A 10214-nucleotide genomic window follows, 5' to 3' on the forward strand; every position below is an offset into this window, starting at 1 on the left:
CCTAACCTCTTTTCTAATAGATTTTTCGTGTTAAACTGAAAAATTGTCACCCGAGGACCATTTAACTGATATAAAGACGATTTTCATTGATAACACGCTCCAATCTTAAAATTTTGTAAACAAAGTTTTCACTAACGTAACCCAATCTAACCTAATCTAACCTAACCTAACCTCTTTTCTAATAGATTTTTCGTGTTAAACTGAAAAATTGTCACCCGAGGACCATTTAACTGATATAAAAACGATTTTCATTGATAACACGCTCCAATCTTAAAATTTTGTAAACAAAGTTTTCACTAACCTAACCTCGTTTTCAATAGATTTTTCGTGAATATTTGGAAAAAACTTGGAAAGGTAATGAAAAAAATTGTGTATTTATTTTATATACAGAGCCAATACAAAAAGAATTATCGCTTGTTGAAAGTTGATTGGTATTTTGAAACGCCGAAATGGAAAATTCTACGTACTAAAAATTAATGCATTTCAAGGAAAAACTGAAAAAAACAATTTTTGTCCTCAAAAAACCCTTATTTCAACTTATTAAAAATATTCCTGGCAACAAAACTAAGCAAGTTATTTTTTTCGATGGCAAAAAGTATAAAAAACCTCACCCTCCACTCAGGGGTGACTCTTAAGGGCGGAAACTGATCAATGAATCATAAATTACATTAAAAATTGTCACCCGACGACCATTTAACTGATATAAAGACGATTTTCATTGATAACACGCTTCAAACTAAAAATTTTGTAAACAAAGTTTTCACTAACGTAACCTAACCTAATCTAACCTAACCTAACCTCGTTTCTAATAGATTTTTCGTGAATAACTGAAAAATTGTCACCCGAGGACCATTTAACTGATATAAAGACGATTTTCATTGATAACACGCTCCAATCTTAAAATTTTGTAAACAAAGTTTTCACTAACGTAACCTAACCTAATCTAACCTAACCTAACCTCGTTTCTAATAGATTTTTCGTGAATAACTGGAAAAATTGTCACCCGAGGACCATTTAACTGATATAAAGACGATTTTCATTGATAACACGCTCCAATCTTAAAATTTTGTAAACAAAGTTTTCACTAACGTAACCTAACCTAACCTAACCTAATCTAACCTCGTTTCTAATAGATTTTTCGTGAATAACTGGAAAAATTGTCAACTGACCACCATTTAACTGATATAAAGACGATTTTCATTGATAACACGCTCCAATCTTAAAATTTTGTAAACAAAGTTTTCACTAACGTAACCTAACCTAATCTAACCTCGTTTCTAATAGATTTTTCGTGAATAACTGGAAAAATTGTCACCCGACGACCATTTAACTGATATAAAAACCAATTTCATTGATAACACGCCCCAATCTAAAAATTTTGTAAACAAAGTTTTCACCCTTAAGCAAGCAGCCCTCGCAACGGGTAGATATTGAAATCGAACTTGAATCCAAAATCTCATACAAATCTGTGTTGTACCATCATTTACTGGACTAAATTAATCGTTAATAAAGATGGTAAGCAGAAATAAATTGATTTAAATTACTCGATGAGAAGTAACGCTTTGTACGAGTTTAAATTCAGAAGTCGCTCCTAGTCATCCTCGATGAAATAATGAGTTTAATCATTCAAATCTTCACCAACAACACACACAAGGTCGATTCGTATGTCATTGTTTACGTATCTATTGCCTTTAAGCAATTTAACGTGAATTATTCAATTCTAAAAATTACTTGGCGATGAGAGAGACAGATGTTTAGAGACACCAACGTGATGAGAAGAAATATCACTAAATATTTAGTTGAATTAGATTTTTTTTTTAATATTTAGTTGCAATGAGAACGTAAATCATGTGAAAAGTTTGAAGAAATGATATAAATAGAACGTATCTACTATATATATACATTATTACAGTTTTCGTTCGCGCGTGCCGAATTCCTAGGAGCAACGTAGCTACTCTGAAATCTGGGCGTTCGAGATCTTTTCGCTTCTCTGTCCCGAGTTAGTGTAATTGTGATGGTTTTTCCTAAAACGTGTACCAAGACGTTTAAGAAGTTCTTGCTGCTACTGTGGTTGTGTTGGTGCGTCGTCCTCTGCAGGGAATTCCATCGACTTTAATTGGTTATTGACGAGGTGCTATTCGGAATTTGGAGATTCTGCTGACTTCTTAGGCGGATAGTCACGCAATTGTCGTCTGGTGATGTCTCGTTCAGCGTTTAAGTCAGTCGTAAGGCATGCGCTTGAGTATTTTAAAAAGTCGTGGCCTGATTTTGGAGACGAACTTGGAATTCCTAAAAGAAGGAATTTGCTGGTTCAAGTATCGGTCAGTCAGGGGTCAAAAGAAGTTGTTCGGGGAAATGTGTACCTGTATTTTGCGAGAGTACATGGCGCGGTCGCTACAACACTTTTTTCAGCCATTGCTCCTGATGTTGGTCGACTAGAAGCAGGATAATTTCAAAATTGGGATATTTGCGAAGTCTTTATTTGTGTTTTCTGTCGGCTTTCTTAATTTCTTATGTAAATGTGACAATATAAACCGTTTAAATGAGATGTGGAGCTCAAATTTTTTATTTATACTTATATTTTTTCTTGAAATTAGTTTACTGTGACTACATATTCATTAATCGCCTTGTATATAAAATAAATTTCACGAATTTTCTTAGTAACACGCCTGCATTGTGCTAGTGTTATAGCAAACACCCAATTTAGGCAATTAAAGTCAATTAAGGATAAAGACCCAAAGGTTAATTTCAATAATTATAAAAATTAATAAATTTTCATGTATTAAACCGTTTTCTCCGTATTAGTTTCGAGTATTTTAACGTTTTCTTGTTTATTTCAATATCGATAGATTGAAAAATCAGGTTAAGAATGAATTTTTGAGATTTGTTCCTCACGGTATCGTCGAATTTCATCAGAAAACTCTAAAAATATTTAAAAAAAACAATATTTTAGTCATTTTAGTCATTCTTTCTTGGAATACCCGGTACATATAATTAAATATTCCAGAATTCGTCGTCAAAAATTCAAATTGAGAAGCTTTTCATTTCATTTCAAGTTCAAATAAGAGATTGATATCGCCTTTCACCTAGAGATGGCGGTAGATAACCTATAAAGTCTATGCTTCGAATTTGAGACGCCATGTTGTTTAGTTTTAGGTTGGCAGCCATTGATAGTGAAAGTTTTCAATGAATTGGACAAAATTTGTCATCGTTTTGTAATAAAATACTTTTATTCGAAAGGTCTTAGCCGAAAAAACACAAAAGCTGAACTAGATTCTACTCTGGATGAGGTGATGCCTCCAGAAATGTCGAAGAAAATCCACAAAGCGGTAAAACCAGCATCATGAAGTATTTTTCCGACGTTTCATAACCATGGATGAAACAATGGACTGAAAAGGAAGAATCAGCTGTTCCATCTGCAGGCAAGGTCGTGGCGTTGGTTTTTTGGGATACGCGTGGGATAATCTTCATGGACTATCTTGGAAAAGGAAAAACTATCAACGGGGAGTATTATGCGGGACGTTTGAGCGAAGAAATCAAGCAAAAACGGCCGCCGTTGTTTCATAAAGACAACCACCAACTCACAAATTCCTTGTTGTAACGGCCAAAAATTAACGAATCAAGATATTTTGATGAAATTCTATCTAAAATTTTATTGAGACCAGCTTATTTGTTTCAAAATGGCGGTTGTTTTACTATTTGAAATGACTATATCTCTGAAATTCTTCAAAATAATTCGACAAAATTTACTATGAAGTTGGCTATAGTTGAAATTTCATTCAAATCTGCCATTTTGTTTCGAGATGGCGACCATTTTATATTTCAAAGTCAAAGTTAACGAATTGTTAATTACTTAGCCGTTAATTATGGAAAATAAGAAAAGTTTTATTAAATAAAATTAAATATTTTGTGCCAGATCAATTGGGGCATAGGTAAATCGTCGATTAATAGAAAAATACGTGAAAAATTTCGAAAAACAAAGTATCGATCTGTTTGTTTACATTCAAGTCTCGAGTATGTTTGTAGATAATGATTTATTAAATTTTATTTATAATTAAATTATCTTTATTAACAATTATATCAATGGCATTGAATATCAATCCCCTATCCACGCCTTTGCACTCATTATGTTCCCTACTTGTTCTTCACATGTTATCAAGCAATTTACATCGAAAAAGATCATTTGTATCAATTAAGGCCCTAACTTAAGCGCCATCGGATTTTTTGAAAACAATGAGAATTTTATGGGATACAAACCGCGCCCCAGGAAGTAAGTTCATATATTAAAGTGGTAAATTACTAAGTGGCCTGTCCGTTTGATACCTTTCAGAAACGGTCATCAGACGTCTAGACTCGTGAAAAACCGTTTTTATGTCGAAAAAATCGATGGGAAGCAAATAATACTGGAAAATAATATTTGATACGATTCTGTAGCTCTTTTAAAACATTTCTAGTTCTTTTGAATTGATACACCCTGTGTATCTCACTAATTTATTTGCACATTGAACTATTCACTAACACTTAACATCTAATTTATTTAAATACGGGGAGGTACCCAAAAGTAACCGGAATAGCATTGCCGTCGCCAGTTCAGTGCCGCGCGGGCCGTTGGCCTGCCACGTTCTGTTCGTCAATATTCGGTAAAAACGCTACTGAAACTGTTTTAATGTTGAAAATTGCTTACAAAGATGATACTCGAGTGTATGAGTGGTTTTCTCGATTTAAAAATGGCGATTGATGACAAAACTCGCTCTGGACGTCCATCAACTGCCCGAATCGATGAAAATTCAGCAAACAGGTGACTGTGTTAGCCAGGACTGGTACTTCAACTATGACAACGCACCTGCACACTCAGCCATCACTGGTAGCCAATTTTTGGTTAAAAATAACATGGTTCCGCTGCCCCACGCACCTTACTCGCCTGACCTAGCTCCGTGCGACTTTTTCTTGTTTCCACGCATGAAAAGGGGCATGAAAGGACGGCGATTTGAAAACATTGAGGACATCAAGAAAAGAACGAGACAGGAGCTTGCAGCCATCTCTAAAGATGAGTTGAAACAATGTTTCGAAGAGTATTTTGAAAGGGATAAGGTTGTTTTTTAAATATTTGTAAATATATAGCGTTTAAAAAATAACCACAATTATTTTTGGGTATCCGGCTGCTAAAGACTCGTTTTATATACTTTAATCACATTCTAGAATCTTCGATTCTTGGAAATCTATTCGGTTTCGAAAGAATAAAAATGCTTTTTTGGAAATATTCACTGTAAAAGCAGGCGTCTGGTGACATAATGTAAATAGGTCACAAAAAAATGCGCAGACCTTACAGGAAATACCAAGCGCGTCCACCAAATTTTATAATAATCGAAACAGAACCGACATCACGATCTATATATTAGCGGGGAAAAAGTCAGAACGACAAATTTTATCTTTTTTTATTTATTTATTTAAAAAAAACTAATTTCGAAACAGAACAGACCTAAAATCAAGAACATTATTTTTTATTTGCAATTCGTCAATGTTTAAACGTGCATCGATTTTCTCCGGCTTGTATTTTCATTAGAAGTTGATTCGGGTTTGTCGTTTGTGTATGAGATTTGCTCGTCCTCCACATAGCGGAACATTAGAAATATAGATCCACAACTAATTATCAAAACTACACTTCCCGCCATACCACAACTCTGGAAACAACAGTAACCAATCAGGAAATAAACAAAATTGTCACACGACATATATTAATTCTTCAGAATAGAATCGAAAGAACCTATTCGAGGGTTTCTAGTCCAGTTTTGAGATGGACAAAACTTTATAGTTAAGGAGCGTCCACATTATGATTCGGCACAGACCGGATGGAAAAGCCGAATTAGTGTGGACGTGTCGTTCGGCCGAAAGCCGAACCGAATCGTGCCGACTCCAAATCGAATTAGGTCGGTGCGGTTCGAAGAAAGCCGAACCGAATCAGCACAAATTTTGCAGTGTGGACGTGCCGAACGGCTTCTGTTGACCAAAACTCAACGTTGCCTCATGGTATGGTTCATTCTTGAGTGTTTGGTCCGTGATCGCAGATCGATATTAAGTTTGAAACTTATAGAAATGTACCCGACATATCTAATCCCAACTATAACAATAAAAACCGCCGTTTCAGTTGGCGTGGAGAAGCAAGAAATTGAGCGCAAAATGAAAAATTTGCAAAGTCATTCATTCGGCATCGGCTCTGACGAGTTGCAACGCAGATGATAATAGCAGCAGCTGCAGCTAGAATCGCACCAATTCACGCTCAACGCTCGAATGCTCACAACTGCGCGGTTCGGCAACAATTCGGGACGTATATACTGCACAGTCAATGTGGACGTCGTGCCGACCCGAACATGCCGCTCGGTATAGGTCGAACGGCCTGTTTCGACAACGCGAAACGAATTTTTCCCGCCAACCGACTGCTGTGACGTCACGCGATATGAATCCGACCCCCGACCTTTGAAACGTCAGTCCCAAGTGTCCCGTACTCTACTCAAATATAGGGAAACATTTGAAATAGAGAATACATTAGTGTTGCCATATCTCGAAACTTTAGTAGCAACCCTCGTAATACATTAAGTTGGAAAAATGAATTGGAATTCATATATTTTGTATTAGTGGACAAAATTTGTTTTAACAACATAAAGTTCGTAAAAATCGGCTAAGCAGAACCGGACTAACAAGCATTTTTTCATAACAGTGTTCCCACTCTCCCCCATATCTTATTTGTAAAACTTTTGGAATGAAACATGCGCGGAATTTGTTGAAAAGTCGATTATCGTATATGAACTACCAGTTAATTGGATAAATTTTGAAAAATTACGCTTTTTTAATTTAATATTATACTAATATTAATATTAAAATTCTGAAAAAGATTTCCACGTGGTTCTCAGGTAGATAATTTGTTTCCCTTACAATACAATATAATCCGTACCTGAAATATGCCAACGGCCGTTCTTAGTTGACCACCGGGTACTTTACTCTCAAACAAAATTCATATTTTTTAAATTACCTCGTATATAACTGACAATTTTTAATATATAATTAATATATTTCAAAATTTACACCATACAGATCTTGTTTTATCGTAATATTCATAATAATATGCTGTATATTTAAAAAACTAATTTAATATGTCTACTTACCGGGCCTATTTTTTCATCATTACTGCCCTGACACGAAATAGAAGTAAGTACGGAACAAATAACAGAAGTAATAGATAATAATAAAACAGTTCCTATATCCTAAAACAAAGCAGGATTGATTTAATTACCACGTGAATAAATTAAAAATTTCAATTTTATATACATGGTAAAATGACCTGTAAATATCGATTTTTTATAGTATTCCTTTTTCTTTGCTTATTATAAATCAAATTGCAAATGAATTTTCCTCAAAACTTATTTAGAAAATTCCAAACGTAAGTATTCAATAATTGTTCGACGCATTAGATTTTGTATTCCACTGGTATATTCTAACCTCATTTCGGACATGTTCAATCACTTTAATTTGATAACGATCAAAGTATTTACAAGATTAACTACTCGTTATTTAACAAATATATTTTTTTTTTCAAGTATTTAATAGCTTATAATTAATCAAAGAATGAATTTTATCATTTTATCACTATTATCTACATATCTCTACTTACTAAATATATCCAAAATCCGGGTCTGGTAACTGTACGGCCCATAGAAAAAAATATAAATAATACAAATTGGGTTAGGATAGTGACTGAACAGCTTGATGGTAATAGATAAGGATACCAAGCAGGAGTGTTATCACAAAACGGTTCAACTAAGAAGAAGACAACCGCAAATAGTAGAACCAGCTAAAAGATGAAATAGAATATCTGTAAAATTATAGTAAACTATAAATTCCGTAAATAAAATATTCTAATTGAAATATTAAATTCTTCTTTCCAAGCATTCATTTCGCCGTATAGGTAGATGACTTTATATACAGCTAACCTATTTCATGTCTTTATATACCAAAATATTCACAAAGATTTTTACATATATTCCACATTTTTTAATGAGAAATAAGTTTCATTTATTCTATTATCTTATATTATTGACGAATAATATTCAAATCTTTCCATAAAAACAAATTACGCCATGTACTTAGATGATCCTATTTACCACTAATTTCGAGTCATTAATTTTAAGACATGACTAGTAAATAATAATTCTCAGCTTCATGAACAGCCCTAGGAGAAAGTGTCATTTGATTCTTTATTATTAATGAATAATATTTTTAAATCTTCTCAAATAAAAATTGCTGTACGTGTAGAGTTTTTGACATCATGTCGCACAGGGCCGGCTTTAAAACTTTCTGTCTGTTATCGTATATTAAATTCCGTAATACCTCTGTCAAAACCACCTACAAACGACGGTTGTGGCAAATTTTTCTTTAGACACAATAATTATATGATCAGATTAAACCTTACCATTCCTATTATTTTAATTATGCCCGTTTTAGTTCCAGGAAACTTCCCTCCTTTTAATTTCTTCTTAACCAATTCATCGTAGGTATTTTTAACGGGGGCGATGTTATTTAAAAATAACTGTGATTTTCTTCTGTATATAGCTTCATCTGCCATTTTAATCTGGTGCGGTTTTTTTAACTACTCACACAATCAAAGTTTACAATAAGATATGTTGACATATTTGAATGATAAAAACCGTATTGATTTAGATATACAGAGAGATTTCGATATCAGTGTATTTAGTTATCTTATCTATAGAAAAAAATACATTATGAGGCAAATAATAAATATTTCCTTATTGAAAAATTTAAGTGCGCGGTATTAACTAGTCCATCCTTAATCCCATTTATGGTCTTCAATCATTATTTCTTTGAGTTGTCAACTACTTTCACTAGCTAATTTTTATTTTAGTACTATTATTTCATTAATTATAATCCTATCAATTTCATAAAGTTTTGTCATAACGTCTGTTCAAGATGTATAGGAATTAGGTAATCTAAGAAAACAACAGATCTATGTCAAAATGGCGGCCGTGGGGTAAACAATCTATTTTCTTGTATCCGTGTTAGCTTTTTTGTTCTTTTTTTTTCTGTTATTGAGAGTTATTTTGTATTATTTTTTTATTGTATGGTGTTGAGAGGACTCAATAGATCATTTTTGATCTGTTTCAGTGAATCCAATACAGATGAAACTGAGTATTTTAGAAGTTTTTTTTTATCGATTCAAGTAAGCTTTCAAGTAATTCACAAAATTTAGACTGTAAGCACAACGTTACACATAGTGGAAAAAAACAAAGCTACGTTTCCAATCTCGTACTTCTTCCAGTACAAAAAAGCCATTTCGAAATAAAATAGGGAATAATTTGGTGTAAAATCCAACAAATAACTTCACAAATCATACAGAAACTCAAAGCAGATCATTTGTTTATCCCACAGCAGCCATTTTTAAATTGACAGTTGATTTTGATGCCATTCACATTAATGACACTAGCGTCACGATTGGCAGGTGGCAGAACTAAATTTGTGCTGACGAGATTTACATACAAGTTGACCTTTCTGGTATTTTCGAATAATTAAAGTGAGCTTTTGTCTCTTAAACATTCTATTGTTTTATCAGTGTACAGAACTTCATTTTATTGTAAGTACAATTGTGCTTAGAACGATAATTAAGATAAATTTAAGAAATTATCAACGAGAAATATAGTGTATTAATTTTAACTGCGAAACTTTTTATATCAAATGTGAACATAACCTCATTATTTTAAGTTATTTCCAAAGAGCATCAACACATTAGTTCTCAATATATAAGAAATAGTTTTACAGATTCAGTTCGTTCTTTTTTATTTTGGTACTTTCTTGTGCTTCAGGCTTTTTTGTATTGTAACTTAGTGATTTTCTTAAAACTTTTTAGTGTTTTTGATAATTAAAGTAAGTTTTTGACTCTTAAACATTCTATTTTTTTATTAGTGTAATATGAGTTCATTTTATTGTAAGTACAATTGTGTTTAGGTCGAAAATTAAGATAAATTTAAGAAATTATCTACGAATAATATAGTGTATTAACTTTTAATATTAATACTAACTGCGAAAATGTTTATAACAAATGTGAACATAACCTCATTCTTTTACGTTATTTCCAAAGAGCATCAACCCATTAGTTTTCAATACATAAGGAAAAGTTACACAGATTCAGTTCGTTCCTTTTTGTTTTG

The 10214-nt window shown here is 33.0% G+C and overlaps 2 protein-coding genes across 2 annotated transcripts in view; one reads left to right on the top strand and one right to left on the bottom strand.

Moving 5' to 3' along the window:
* LOC130446027 (uncharacterized) overlaps positions 1-8657 on the bottom strand; it is a 60286-nt gene extending 51629 nt beyond the window's left edge. Inside the window, exons 1-3 of the mRNA XM_056782008.1 lie at positions 8465-8657; positions 7667-7846; positions 7161-7259 (exon numbers count right to left, since the gene is read on the bottom strand). The gene's annotated coding sequence lies outside the window, so the exon portion shown is untranslated. The remainder of the gene's footprint in view (positions 1-7160; positions 7260-7666; positions 7847-8464) is intronic.
* LOC130446026 (uncharacterized) overlaps positions 1-10214 on the top strand; it is a 75221-nt gene that overhangs the window by 52012 nt on the left and 12995 nt on the right. The gene's annotated exons all lie outside the window — the stretch shown is intronic.

The sequence above is a fragment of the Diorhabda sublineata genome, chromosome 6, assembly GCF_026230105.1.
Source record: "Diorhabda sublineata isolate icDioSubl1.1 chromosome 6, icDioSubl1.1, whole genome shotgun sequence".
Lineage (NCBI taxonomy): Eukaryota > Metazoa > Arthropoda > Insecta > Coleoptera > Chrysomelidae > Diorhabda > Diorhabda sublineata.